Source organism: Elaeis guineensis, chromosome 4 (genome assembly GCF_000442705.2).
Source record: "Elaeis guineensis isolate ETL-2024a chromosome 4, EG11, whole genome shotgun sequence".
Lineage (NCBI taxonomy): Eukaryota > Viridiplantae > Streptophyta > Magnoliopsida > Arecales > Arecaceae > Elaeis > Elaeis guineensis.
Genome location: NC_025996.2, coordinates 67,867,307 through 67,883,740, shown reverse-complemented (window position 1 = coordinate 67,883,740; position 16,434 = coordinate 67,867,307).

Sequence of the window (16,434 nt, the reverse complement as noted above, 5' to 3'; positions counted from 1 at the left end):
TTTATGTTAGATGTATGCCCTCGAAGTCAATTTGACTGATATTTATTTTTTCTAAGACATAGTTTTGTACTTGCTTTATTATTTATTAATAAAATTGGATAGTTTATTTTCATTTATACTGTGTATATATCCATAAATTATCTAGAAAATTAATAAGATGATGACATATATTCTCAAAATTTGAGAATTTGAGACATGTGTCATTGGTGGTTAATTTCTAAGTTGCTTCTGATCGATGAATCATCATAGAGACGGTGATTGGTCTGATAAGATTGATGCATAGATTACTTCTCTTTAGGTAGACGAGTTTCGAATCTATAGTATAGAGACACTAGAGCAAGAGTATGGTGGTTGTTAGAGAATAAGGATACCGAGCATGACCAACATGAGAAGTCACTTGAATGTCTACTTACTCATCAATGACTTAATTGATGTTGTAGTACTGTGACTGATTCTTTGACCTGTGGTACCTTAGCTATTCATAATGAGATTGCTGTAGTTTGACTATACATACAGTTGGTCCCTAACCATATGGGTCCTTATGGTGCATATTGGCTACAATAGGTTCGTTGTGGGAGTAGGATGTGTACCTAGATGGGATCTATCGATCTTGATAGATAAAGAGTAGTCCTATGTGATTTATGAGACTGAGTTCTAAAGACCATAGCTATAGCAATGTGAATAATGAAAGAGAGTCTCCATAAGAGTTTCCAAACTTGAGTTGAATAAATCTCATATATTATAGATGATAGAATTTGATGAGTTTTCTATAACCTCCATCTTATTGAGATTCATGATAGAAGATCTATATCACATGATAACTACACTTAGAGGTTCAATACTTTTCATTCTACTGAGTCATAACTATATGCTGCTGGCGTCATTGGAGGATTATAAGACCAACGAGAATTATTTTGATGGTCAATAATTCTCATTGGATGAGTTAAAATTATTTTAATCTATTGAAAAAAATTTTAATAATATTTATGATGGAGATCATAATATATCTAACTATCAGACAGAATATAACCTATGGAGTCACACATATAAGAGGTTTCGATCAATCAGATAGTTAAATTATGATTTTGAATCACCATAAGATCCAATTATCAATATAATTGATGATTGGACTAATTCATAAAAGTTACAAGAGAGGACTTGCTAATAGTTAGTGAGTTAAAGAGAATTTATTTATAACTATTACTATATTATTTGATTTCATCAATAATTGAGGTTGAGTCCTAGTCACATTAAATTGAGATTTAATTTGATTGGACTTGGCCTGAGTTTGAGTCATATTAGGTTTCATAGATCTAAAAGGGTTTAAACTCAATAAATATTTGACTTGTTATGAAACTAAATCAGGTTGGATTTTGACTCAGCCCTTGACTAAGTGGTGTGGACACCAATCATCGTGATTCGTTATAGCTCAAATATTGATAGAGTCTTTTTATTCATGTAATCCTTTTATTTTGAGTCTTGTAGTTTTTATTTTGAGTCCTATAATGGGATTATAATTGAGTCCTTAAATTAAATTTGCTTCGTAATTGAGTCCTAGTTCGAGTCAATCATTTGAGGAGTCTCATGATCAACCATTTGGAGGTATACCATTTGAAGACACACGACCAGATGAGTATTGCCCTCTCACATATGCGCACCCTCTTCACGATGATTTCAGATCTCCACAGCTTTTTCACTCAGAAAGCCCATCACCCTCCTTATCGCATGCCATCAGATTATCGCCTTCTCAATGCCCTCCTCAAAACTCACGATCCATCTCCATCGCTAATACCCTCCTCAACATTACTCTGTTTAGGTTGTTAGGTTTCTTTTTTAAAAGAGAAAATAATGGTTTTATATTGGCAATTGATTGGGAAAAAAAAATTATTTCCTCATCTCATGAATTCTCTTCTTCCTCTCCCCCTCTCCATCTTTCTTCTTCTTTTCCTCTCTTCTCTTCTCATAAGTCTTGCACAGTTAAAGAATGAGGTATCCAACCAATTTGCAAGATCCCAATGCATCAACCCTCCTTCCTAATACCTGCATCCTCCCTATGCTGTCACCTATCATTCACGGATCCATTTTCTGCATCTATATTCCCATCATCCTTTGATAAGATCTACTCCTTTCAGGATTACTAATTTTGTAATTCATTATTGCATGTAATTCTTCACATGCTCAGATCGAATCTCTTTATTTTTGAACAAGGAAAAGAATTGCCAACAACTACGGCCCGATTTAATGTCCGAATCCTTCCTCATCCAGAAGTCTTCATCGACGTGTTTGTGAGATCCCTTGCTTCAAATGAATCTCTGAGTGGATCGTTATTGTAGAAAGTTAATCATGTATTTCTTTATCAGTTAGATTCAAATTTTTTTAATTGTGATCTGATGCACTAATCATGGATGATTTCTCAATCATCTATGATCTTTTTCTAGATCTAGAAGACTGAACTATGTGTATGCATAACAGTAATCTCTTCTCGATTTTAACATAATCACCTCTATTATCATTGTTTGCTGATTATTTGCTGCATTGTCGTTAATCTTGTTTGCTTGCATCCTCTAGAACTAGCCTCATCTCACATTAGTTTTGGAATCAGAGTCGGATTAGATTAGGGCTAAAATTTTGTATTTAGATAGTTTTCTGTATCAAAATCTGCAAACTGACATCCTGTGCAGTCCTCAGTAGAACTGTGATTTTCAATTCTAGAGACCTCAGAAAATTCTTACATTTTCTGTGTAGGTTCTAGACTTGATTGTTATTTTAAATTTTATAGAAATCTAAAATCAATTGATCCTCGAAGATCCTTCTGAAAATTCTTACGCGTTCTGATTTTTGCACCTGAAAACTGTTCAGAAAATTATTTGTGCATCCTTGAAAGAAATAAGCTTTCCCATCTATAGAAGAATCAAAAATTTATAAAATTTGATGATTTGAAAACTAGATTCGATAAGAAAGATTTCTACAAGTAGAAATCTAGAAAATAGATCTGAGATAGGTGCCATATTTGTTTGTTAGTGAAAGGTTAGCACACAAAATTCTGTAACCTGTTCTATTTCGCGCAACCTAAAGAAAAATAGAGTCTCACACCTTTTGAAACATCCAAAAACTCCAAGACTTAGTTTTCTGGAATCCTTACTCGATAAAAAATCTAATTATACTTTGAAGACTATGAAAACTATCCTTTGAACCCTATAGTAGAATTTCAACCAGAGGGTTCTGAGATCCAACAATAAAATTTCTGAGAGTCTGAAATTTTTCTGCACTTAAGAATTTTTATGTTTGTTTGAACTTCATATTTTTGTAACTTAGTTTCAATTCCTAGTTTGATAACTTAGTTGTTACTATTTATTTTATTTTAAAATCAATGTTTGCATTTTGTTTGCATCTGTAAGCTATTCTAAGGGCACTCCTATCATAAGATAAGAGAAGGATTTCATCACCTTGTTTTGGCCTAAAACTACCATCCTCATGTGCATCGACCCAAGCGTAAGCTAAAATCAATTAGACATTAAAAGATTAGGATCAAAACAAGTCAAGTTTAGTTGCTACGATGAGTCTTTGTGCGAGTTCGATCTACAATTGACTTCGTAAGCTGGTGTCTAAGGCTAGAGGTACACGGCAAATGCCTAAGTGAATTATGGTTATTTAATTAAGATCTCGCAAGAGTGAGAGGAACCTCCCACAAATTCCACCTCTTACCTGACCAGCCCAAGGATTTAAGTGTTGGTCTACTTGTGCTTCAATTATTCATAGTGATTCGAGCTTTTAGGTCTAGAAAACCCCTAGAGTCGTTTATACTAGAGTTGGTTGTACTACATGTCTACTAGGTCTGGAGCTAGATATCATCCAAAAAAATCTAGAGTTAAGTGACAAAATGAATTTTGATTTTGTTGTAGCCTTTAAGAACATTACTGAGAGGCTAAATGCCATAGGTGGTTCAGTCTAGGATTTGAATGCTCTCAGGGTCTCTAGAAGAAGAAAAGATGAATGGCATGGAAGAACATGTTAGGAATGCTCCTCCCCTAGTTGACTATCCTAGAGAGTGACGTGACCATTCTGATTTTGATAGAGGTCACAATCAACTGATCCGACCCCATCACGATCATAATGACCAAGATGAGAGAATACTTCGGAGTGTCATGATCGAAGCCCCAAGCTTTGTGGGCCGTCTGGACCCTAATGAGTACCTTGACTGTGAAGTAGACATGATCCATTATTTTGAATGGTACGACATGTCTAAAGAGAAAAAAATTAGGTTCGCTAAAATGAGGCTTCTAGATCAAGCCAAATTATGTTGGCAAAATGTGGAGCGATTAACCATGCATAGGAGACAGGAGCCCATAAGCACTTGGGATGAGATGAAAGATAAACTTCATGAAAAAAATCTCTCTACCTCCTATCAGCAGCGTCTACAGGACCAATGGCAAGGGTTGACCCAAGGTAGCAAGTCTGTTATTGAGTACATCGCCAAATTTGATGAATACTTATATGATGTGGTGTTACCGAAGATCCATCTGTCACCTTGTCATGATTTAGAGCTGGTTTAAGGGATGACATACAGAGAGAACTCTTTATGCGTGAGATCTATAGCTTAGAACAAGCCTATCAATTAGCCTAAGATTATGAGAGATTTCAAAGGTTGCTGGTAACCTGACAACTTGAGTCACATAAATCTAGTATTCTTCGTCCTAGATCTGGCTTTAATCAGACCCCTAGATCCGACTATAGCCAGAACTCAATCAATCATACCCTACCAGTTGGTTTCCTACTAAGAAAAGATGATAAAGGTAAAGGAGCCTTTGTGAAAAATCTGAGAAGTGGTAATTTAGGAATCCGATACTTCAAGTGCAATGGGTTAGGTCACATCTCTAGTCAGTACCCATCTTGAGCTCTACACATTGAAAAGCCCCAAGAAGAGAACCTTGAAAATTCTCTAGGAGATGAAGAAGTATACATAGCAGACACTGAGTTAGCCGAAGCTTATGAAGAATCTAGTACTTTGGAAGAAGTTGACCTTGAAGAGAGATTGGGCATAGTAAGATGCATTTTAGCCCAACTAAAAGAAAATGAAGATTAGCATAGAACTACCATTTTTCACACCTTCATAGGTCAGGGAAGTAAAATGTCACGCCCCCGACCCGAGATTGTGAATCGAGGGTCGCGACAACCACCGCATACTCATGAAGAACTCTCTCCATAAGCATGCAAGGCATCTCATCACGATATCAATGCATCGCAGCGAAATAAATTCAAATAATTATTATTCAACTGTAATTCAAGTAATTAAATCAAATGTCTTACATCCAATAAAATTTTTGCTAACAATAGATCTAAGTTCAATGAAGTGTTGACAATGTTAAATCTCGCCTCTAAAAGCTCTGTCCCAATATTTCTTCCCACGTTCGAAATTAATTATCTAAATCTGAAAAATAGAAAGAAAGGTAATGAGCTAGACAGCCCAGTAAGTAACAAGTATCTCTACCAGATATTTCAGATATTATATAATTTTCAAGAATAATGCTGTAATTAAACATAAAAATATATTTCATGCTGATTTAATGTAAATCCAATAATTTCACATATTCACATATAATATAATTATAAATCCGATTCGATTCAAAACACTCATAACTCAACAGCCTCGACTATGACCAACGTTTAACCCCCATTGGCGGGGTCCACAGAATACCAGCGCACAACCCCCACTGGCAGGGTCCACAAATACCAGCGCACAACCTCCACTGGCAGGGTCCACAAACACCAGCGCACAACCCCCATTGGCAGGGTCCACTGAGTACCAACGTATAATCCCCATTGGCGGGGCCCACTGAAACATAGTTAGGCTGAGAGCAAAAATCCGATCTGAATCAAAACACTTTGTATCATAGTATATCATAATTTTTCACTGAACATGCGCATAAATTGACATACCATAATATTTCAAAAGCACTTTTCTTTCAAAACATAATTTCATAAATCATGCATAATTTCAGAGAATAATTATTTATTTTCAGAATAAATATAAAAATATCTCGAGAAGATGATTCATTACTTACCTTGCACAGAGCGCTGAATGAACAGATCAACTAACTTCTAAGAGATTTTTCCGTACCTATTATCCAAAATTATATTTTTACATTAATTTTAATTCAAAATTAAATCTAACAAATCCCAAAATCAAAATCTCGCTTAAAATCAGACTCATCTCTAAACTCGATCAGAATCATCAGATGAAGTCTTCCCCTACGCTAATCTTAGAAGGATAACTTTAGAGAGAGAGAAATCCATCAAGAGAGAGAAACAAGCTAGAGAGAGAAAATTCTAGAGAGAGAAAGTCCAATTCCAGAGAGAGAAAGTCAGGGTTCAAACTGAGAGAAGAGAGAGAAGAGAGAGGAGAGAGAGAAACTCTCTCTCTCATCAATTTCAATTATTTATTTATTTATTTATTTATTTATTTACTTACTTATATATATATATATATAAATATATATATATATATATTTATTTTTATTATTATTATTATTATTTTCTTTTCTTTTCTTTTCTTTTCTTTTTTCTTCTTTTTCTTCTTTTTCTTTCCTTTTCTTTTTCTCTTTTTCCTTCTTTCTCTTTTCTTTTTCTTCTTTTTCTTTTTTTTTCTTCTTTTTCTTCTTCTTTTCTTTTTTTTTTTCCTTGGTTCCTTCCAGGCCGAACAGAGGACCGGCGTCCTCCGGCCTTGACCGACCATTCGGGCCACGACCGCCGCGGCGGAGGCCGGCGGCCGACGGGGGCCACTCCCTCGGTCACGGAGGAGCGTGGCCGGCGGTCAATTTTGATCGCCGGCGCCGAAAAAGTTCACGGAAAGGAGACCAAAACAGAGGTCCCTTTCCCGACCAGAAATCGACGACTTTCGTCGCCGGTAGCCGCGCACAAATGCACGGGGAGGAAGGAGAAGAAAGAGGGGAGGAAGAGGGAAACTTACCTCAGCCTCCGGAGACCTCGTCGGCGGCAATCACGGTGAGAAATCAAACGGTGTCCGCGGCCTTCGATAGAGAAAAATGGAGAGAAAGAGAGAGGAAGGAGGCCGATCTTCGATCTCAAGGGGGAGGGGGTCTTCTTATAGAGGGTCCTAGGACTCCGTGGGGTCCTAAGAGTCCCGATCTAGCCCAGATTTTGCCAGAGAAGAAGACTCCTATCGGGAGTCTTCTTCCCGATTTTGCATCCTCTATTTTTTTTTTTTTTTGGGCTAGGTCTGCTGGGCTGGGCTGGGCTTGGTTGGGCTGATTTTGGACTATAACATTCTTCACCCCTAAAAAAAAATTTCGTCCTCGAAATTTTTCATACCTGTCACCATTGTATTGGAAGCCTGTGGATTCTGTTGAGTAAGCGCATAAACTCTTCTCTGAGTTTTAGAAATCTGTCTGCTACCCTTATGTTGTCCTTCATGAGTTCTTTTGCCAGCTTGATTTTCAGTATTTAACGGACAGCTAGCAATTTTATGATCCATCTGACCACATTTGAAACAAGCACCTGTATTCCAATAGCAATCCTTGTCTGCATGATTTTTGCCACATCTGGAGCACTGCTTACCATCAATCTGTTGAGTCTTATTATCTATTGCTCTCTTAACTGAACTTTTGATGTTTTTATTATTATGATGCTCATACTTTAACGTCCCAATATTCCTAATGTTTACCCACCTACACTCATACTATGTCAAATTCTATGTGTCATAATTTATCCACTTATGCTCTGATACCATATTAATTGTCACACCCCCGACCCGAGATTGTAAATCGAGGGTCGCGGCAACCGCCGCATACTCATGAAGAACTCTCTCCATAAGCATGCAAGGCATCTCATCACGATATCAATGCATCGCAGCGAAATAAATTTAAATAATTATTATTCAACTGTAATTCAAGTAATTAAATCAAATGTCTTACATCCAATAAAATTTTTGCTAACAATAGATCTAAGTTCAATGAAGTGCTGACAATGCTAAATCTCGCCTCTAAAAGCTCTGTTCCAATATTTCTTCCCACGTTCGAAATTAATTATCTGAATCTGAAAAATAGAAAAAAAGGTAATGAGCTAGACAGCCCAGTAAGTAACAAGTATCTCTACCAGATATTTCAGATATTATATAATTTTCAAGAATAATACTGTAATTAAACATAAAAATATATTTCATGCTGATTTAATGCAAATCCAATAATTTCAAATATTCACATATAATATAATTATAAATTCGATTCGATTCAAAACACTCATAACTCAACAGCCTCAACTATGACCAACGTTTAACCCCCATTGGCGGGGTCCACAGAATACCAGTGCACAACCCCCACTGGCAGGGTCCACAAATACCAGCACACAACCTCCACTGGCAGGGTCCACAAACACCAGCGCACAACCCCCATTGGCAGGGTCCACTGAGTACCAACGTATAATCTCCATTGGCGGGGTCCACTGAAACATAGTTAGGCTGAGAGCAAAAATTCGATCTGTATCAAAACACTTTGTATCATAGTATATCATAATTTTTCACTGAACATGCGCATAAATTGACATACCATAATATTTCAAAAGTACTTTTCTTTCAAAACATAATTCCATAAATCATGCATAATTTCAGAGAATAATTATTTATTTTCAAAATAAATATAAAAATATCTCGAGAAGATGATTCATTACTTACCTTTCACAGAGCGCTGAATGAACAGATCAACTAACTTCTAGGAGATTCTTTCATGCCTATTATCCAAAATTATATTTTTACATTAATTTTAATTTAAAATTAAATCTAACAAATCCCAAAATCAAAATCTCGCTTAAAATCAGACTCATCTCTAAACTCGATCAGAATCATCAGATGAAGCCTTCCCCTACGCTAATCTTAGAAGGATAACTTTAGAGAGAGAGAAATCCATCAAGAGAGAGAAATAAGCTAGAGAGAGAAAATTCTAGAGAGAGAAAGTCCAATTTCAGAGAGAGAAAGTCAGGGTTCAAACTGAGAGAAGAGAGAGAAGAGAGAGGAGACAGAGAAACTCTCTCTCTCATCAATTTCAATTTTTTATTTATTTATTTATTTATTTATTTACTTACTTATATATATATAAATATATATATATATATATATTTATTTTTATTATTATTATTATTATTTTCTTTTCTTTTCTTTTCTTTTTTCTTCTTTTTCTTCTTTTTCTTTCCTTTTCTTTTTCTCTTTTTCCTTCTTTCTCTTTTCTTTTTCTTCTTTTTCTTTTTTTTTTCTTCTTTTTCTTCTTCTTTCTTTCTTTTTCTTCCTCTTTTCTTTTTTTTTTTCCCTTGGTTCCTTCCAGGCCGAATAGAGGACCGGCGTCCTCCGACCTTGACCGGCCGTTCGAGCCACGACCGCCGTGGTGGAGGCCGGCGGTCGATGGGGGCCACTCCCCCGGTCACGGAGGAGCGTGGTCGGTGGTCAATTTTGATCGCCGGCGCCGGAAAAGTTCACGGAAAGGAGACCAAAACAGAGGTCCCTTTTCCGACTGGAAATCGGCGAATTTCATCGCCGGCAGCCGCGCACAAATGCACGGAGAGGAAGGAGAAGAAAGAGGGGAGGAAGAGGAAAACTTACCTCAGCCTCCAGAGACCTCGTCGGTGGCAATCACGGCGAGAAATCAAACGGTGTCCGCGGCCTTCGATCGAGAAAAACGGAGAGAAAGAGAGAGGAAGGAGACCGATCTTCGGTCTCAAGGGGAGGGGGTCTTCTTATAGAGGGTCCTAGGACTCCGTGGGGTCCTAGGAGTCCCGATCTAGCCCAGATTTTGCCGGAGAAGAAGACTCCTATCGGGAGTCTTCTTCCCAGTTTTGCATCCTCTGTTTTTTTTTTTTTTTTGGGCTAGGTCTGCTGGGCTGGGCTGGGCTTGGTTGGGCTGATTTTGGGCTATAACATAAAGTGTGTAAGATCATCATTGATAGTGGTAGTTGCGTCAATGCAATTTCACCTGATGCTATATCAAAACTTGATCTGATGCCCATAGATCATCCGAAACCATACAAGGTTGCCTGGATAGATGCATCGTCCATTCCAGTTAGACACCATTATCTGGTCCATATTAAATTTCAATCTTACCAAGAGAAAATATGGTGTGATGTTATGCCTATGGATGTAGGAAGCATAATCCTAGGAAGGCCTTGGTTGTTCGATCAAGATGCAATGCTCCATGGTCGATTTAACTCTTGTATGTTCATGAATAAGGACAAGAAAATTATGATATTGTTGGGATTTCATGATTTCATGCATGCAAAAATTTTTCAAAACGAGTATGTAGTTAAAATTTAAAAATTTAGATTAAATCTAATTTAATATAAGCATGCATAAGATCAAATCTTAAAATCATAAAACAGAATCTACATATGTGAGATAGGATTCAGATACAAAAATCAAATAGAGAAAAATAAATAGAGAAGATCTAATCTTCATACCTTGGCACGGAACAATCTATATTACGAATTGATGATCATGAATATCTTTCAAAGGTCTTTTAAAATCGCACAAATGTCCAGCCTCTACGGATATCTGCACGAGACTTCGATTTGATCAGAAGCTTCTTGATTTCAGTGGGGTGCTAGCTCCTTTGTAGAGATCGCATCTTGATAGTTGAAAATTCTTCATTTCTCTTAAAATAATCTTAGAGAAGAAGAAGAAAATAGGAGGATGATGATTTCTACGTTAAAGATCATGAGAAGAACTATTTTTTTTCTTTTCTTCCTAAAATTCATATACCAAATCTTTACACTAGAGATATAACAATATATGTCCAACTCTTGGACAAGGAGGAGAGAAAAATTCGTGTCCCAACTAGGATAAAAGAGAGAGAGAAGAGGCCCTAACAACCAATCTTTGGTTGTTGGTAAGAAAGGATATGAACCAACTTACCTCATGCCATAACCCATCATGCCGTGCCTCTCTCCCTTGAATTTTTCCACGCACACTTCTCTGGTTTTTGGCATCTCAAACTGATCACATCAGGTTCTGACCATCCCTCATGATCCCACGTTTAAATAGATGCAGAGATAGGGTTTTGGTGAGAGTCCAAACTCCTTTGGACTCTTGAATTTATGCTGCCCAAACTATATTTCCTTTTGTGCCAATATATCTCGTGGAGAAAGGATTTTTCCCATGGATTCTTACATGCACAAGGAGAAGAGGGCGTGGGATCTATGGCATCCAAAATTCAAGTGGGCATGGGACTCTTTATGGCCACATGGAGAGGGAGAGTTCTAACACCATGGGACTCCTCTTTAGGTGGCTGATTTAAACTAAATAAAACTAATTCTAATCATATTAGAAATTAATTAAATCTAAATAAATTAAAATTTTAATCTAATTGGGAGTCCAAACTATTTAGATTAAAATCTAATCCAATTAGGAATTAGACGTCACCTAATTAGAGGAGTCCTAGTGCTACAAGAAATATCACTTTTTGCGACGAATTTATTTATGACAGAAATATATTTCATCACAAATAAGGATATTTATGATGAAAATAAAAATTCATCATTAATAATTATTTATTTATGATGAAAATAATTTTTCATCGCAATATCTTCATATTTATGATGAAAATAAAATTTTATCATAAATACATATTATTTATGATAAAATTAATCATCATAAATAATAAAATATTTATTTTAATTTTAAATTTTTAAATATTAATGATAAAAATTATTTCATCATAAATAATAAAAGTATTTGCAATGAAAATTAAATTTTTATCATAAATACATATTATTTATGATAAAAAATTTTCATCACTAATTTTTGAAAAAAATAAAATATTTTAAAATTTTAATAATTAAAGATTATTTATGATAAAAATATTACATCATAAATAATAGAGTATTAGCGATGAAACCTAAATTTTCATCACAAGTTAATATTATTTATAATAAAAATTTTCATCACTAATATATGAAAAAATAAAAAATTTTAAAAATTTAAAAATTATAAATTATTTGTGACGAACATATTACATCACAAATATAGGCATATTCTTAATAAAAAATTATTTTCTATCATAAATACTTAAGTATTTATGATGAAAAATTTTCATCACTAATATTTAAAGAAAATAAAAAATTTAAAAATTATAGAGTATTTGCGATGAAAATATTACATCATAAATGATGGATTATTGGTGATGAAAAAAAAATTATCATAAATATATTTTATTTATGATAAAAAAAAATTTATCACTAAAATATGTAAAAAATAAGAAATTTAAAAAATTTAAAAATTATAGATAAATTATGATAAAAATATTACATCATAAATATTAATTTTTCATCATAAATACTCTAGTATTTATGACGTAATATTTTTATCGCTAATACGTGAAAAAAATAAAAAAAATTTAAAAATTTAAAAATTTTAAATTATTTATGATAAAAATTTAAGGTCATCAATAATTGAATATTGACGATAAGAACTTAATTTCTATCATAAATACTCTATTATTTATGATTAAAAATTTTTCTCACTAATAAATGAGAAAAAATAAAAAAATTAAAAATTTAGAAATTATAATTATTTGCGATGAAAACTCTATTTTTATCATAAATAACATGTATTTGTGATGAAACATATATTTTTATCGTAAATAATTACTATTTATGATGAAAAATTTCCATCACTAATATTTAAAAAAATAAAAAAATTAAAAATTTAAAAATTATAAATTATTAGTGATAAAAATTTTTTTATTGAAAGATGTTTAGATATATTATAGTAAATTTTTTATATTTATAAAAATAAATATTAGATAATTTTTAAAAAATAATATGTGCACAAAAAAGTATGTAGAATATTAAGATATTTCTAATCCTCAATCTTTATAAGGCTCTATCTGTGGCATCTTGAACCAATCCAAAATCAATTCTTGGAGGATAGATCAAGACAAAGATGGTTGGAAATTGAAGCTGAGGATATCATCATTCCTTTGGCTACCCATTTGAATCTCGCCCAGATGATGTTCGATCTTTCGGACCTTTTGCTCGAAGTCCTCCTTCCGATGAGATTTTGTGAGGCACGGAGAGTAGCCCAAGGTTGAATCTCCATTGGAGGAGATCGATGAATGTTGGCATTGTTCTTCATGCCAGGACCCTGATGAGATGGTGATTGTTGATCGATCAGGGTAGAACGATGCATACCTCGAGAGAGATTCTTTGGAAGCAGTTTTGCTGGCTACACGGAAAGGGCACAGTTTGAGGAGCATGTTGCGGGGGTTGTCATTGCTCTGTGGTTTGCTGTAAATACTAGATGGTGTTGGTCAATGCTTGGACCTATCGAATTAGGTCGTTGAATCATTATGGGTCCTCTATAATAGGTGGTGGTATAGGCCTTTGAGGAGTGGATGCTTGCACTGCATCACCTATGCTTCATCGAGATGACTGTCGATGAGAAGTGGCAGAATTATTGCAAGTTTTTGTTCTTACCATAGTTCATCTATTTCATTACTAAATATTCAAAAAGTTAATATATTTACTGCATCAGCTATATATATATATACACACCTACACACACATACATACATATATATATTATTACATTATTGTGGCTAAGAGATGAATGAAAAATGAATGGAAGAAAATAATACGGGGAATAAGACTTGGTCAAATTTTTTTTTTTAAATAAAAAATTATTTTTTATTAATTATTAGCGATGAAAAAAATTTTCATCGCTAATTATGTAATTAGTGACGAAATAGAAAATTTTTGTCGTCAATAATATATTCCTGGGGCTGAATTTTTCTAATGAATTTTTTTTTGGTAGAAATTATTAGTGATGAAAATTAATTTTTCATCATAAATTTGAATTATTTATGACGAAAATTGATTATTAGCGATGAAAATTTATGTCACTAATACCCCGCGTCCCATAAATCCCATCGGAAACCCATTTTTTTTCCTCGTTCCACCTCTGGTAGTCTAGCTTCCTCCCCCTCCCGTGAGCTTCTTCCCCCCACCCCCGACGTCCCGCATGCCTTCGATTTCCTCCGCCACCACCGTCGAGGTGAGTCGACTTCATCTCTATTTTTTTTGGGGGGGGGGGTGGGTTTCAACTGAGGATGGGGAATGTGCCGGGGATAGCACGCCTGGGCCAGGACGACGGGCCACGGCCACGTGGGGCCTGTGGGCCATGACGGTGATGGCGGGCCGCGGCCACATGGGGCCTGTGGACTGCGGCGGCGACGGCGGGCCTGGGACGGCGATGTGGGCCCGGTGACGGGTCGGGGCCAGCGCTGGCGACCTGGAGCCGGCGATGTCGACTCTTCTTTTTTTGGGGGGGGTGGGTTCGGGTCAGGGACCGGGATGGGGAACGACACAGAGCCGGCATGCCGGGGATGGCACGCCTAGGCCGAGACGGTGGGCTGCGGCCACGTGCGGCTTCGGGCCATGGCCACGTGGGGCCTGCATGCCGGGGCATGTCGGGGCCTGCATGTCGGGGGTGTCAGGGCCGACAATGGTGGGCTGGGGCCGTCGACCCAGAGCCTGTGACGGCGAGCCAGGATGGGGTTGGGTCGTGGCTGTGCCGGGGCCTGCAGGCCAGGCCAGTGATGGTGGGCCAGAAAGGGGCCGACGAGCCAGAGCCAAAGCCGACAATGGTGAGTCGGGGTGCGGCTGTGCTGGGGATGGTGGGTCGGGCATGCCTGGCTTGTGGGTCGGGCATGCGTGGGTTCGGATGGGTCGGGCCTGAATTGGGGCGGGTCAGGCCTGGATGGAGCTGGTCGGGCCGGGTTCGATTGGGTTGGCATGGGTCAGGTGGGCCGGGTCGGGTCAGGCTGGGGCCGGGGATGGTGGAGCTGGGGCGAGGTGGGTCGGGCAGGGTCAGGTCGGGATGGACCTGGTCGGGTGGAGCCGGGTCGGGTCTGGTCGGGCTGGGGCAGGTCAGGTCGAGATGGGGTGGGTCGGGGATGGTAGGGTCCGTATCAGGTCAGTTTTGGTTTGGGCTAGGATGGGGTGGGTCGGGCCGGGTCGGGTCGGGCTGGCATGAGTCGGGTCGGGTCGGGCTGGGCCGGGGACGGTGGAGTCAGGGTGGGGTGGGTCAGGTCAGGGTCGGGTCGGGTTGGGGCTGGTCGGGTGAGCCGGGTCATGTCCAGTCGGGCTGGGGCGGGTCGGGTCAGGATGGGGTGGGTCGGGGATGGTAGGGTTCGGGCCGGGTCAGTTTCAGTTCAGGTCGAGATGGGGCGGGTCGGTCGTGTCGGGTCTGGTCCAGTCTGAGTCGGGCCAGGCTAGGGCAAGTGGGGTTGGGATGGGGCGGGTCAGGTCAGGTCTTCATGAGGATAAAATATGATGCTAAAATTATTATAATTATTGTATATTATTTTTTAGTATTACTACTGAAATTATTTAATTATTTGACTAATTATTTTTTCACTAACACAATGAACATTGCTGTTACTTATTATAATTAAATTATTTTATGTGCTGTTTTATATGCTGCTGAAATTATAAATAAAAAAAATATTTCTATTTTAGAGAAAATTTTACTGAAATTTTTAATGAAGAAATTTCTATGCGAAGTTATTCTTTTGTAATAAATAAGAAATCCATCTTCGAATGCACGTTCAAAGATGGTACTTAAATTACATTGAGTCTTGATTTTCATTCAAGTTTTGATCTTCATCACATAAGCACAAGAGTATACTATATAGAGAGAATAATACGGATGCCGATGATCGACATAAGATGAAATTTACAAAATGATTTGGTGATCTTGTAAGTTACATTAGTGATATATTATTTATTTACTTATAAATAATATTATTTAAACCAATATAATTTTTTATCTTATGATGTAGATGAAACATAAGTATTCAATAAAAAAATAGGTGCGATTGATGAGTTGCACGATTTAGCATGTGGTCCCGATCGAAGGATTAATCACTACACATCCTGTATCATTGGAGGAATGAGATTTCAATACAAGGAAGCTTGAGATGCAATGACGGATTCAGAATAGTGGAATTGCTACAATAGGAAATGAAAGAGAAAAAGAGATTGATTATTATGGTGTACTGGTAGATATCATAGAACTGAAGTATGGGTCCAGTAATTCTGTATTTTTATTTCAGTGAGAATGGTGGAATTATTAGTAATAAAAATATCGACATTCATATCGATTCATAATCTATCAGTGTAATCTGCACGAACAGGATGCCAAAATGAGCCGTATATATTAGCAACTCAAGCAAAACAAGTAATATATTTGAAGGATCTAAAGTATTGAGGTAATTGACATATTGTATAAAAAATAACACCTAGAGGCGTATATGACATACCAACTTAATTAGAGATGGATAAAAATTTAGATTTACATGAAGAGGAAGCTTTTTAGCAAGAAGACAAACATTAGCCGAGCTTTTGGTTGATGAAGAACTTGTAACGGCACTTTGAATA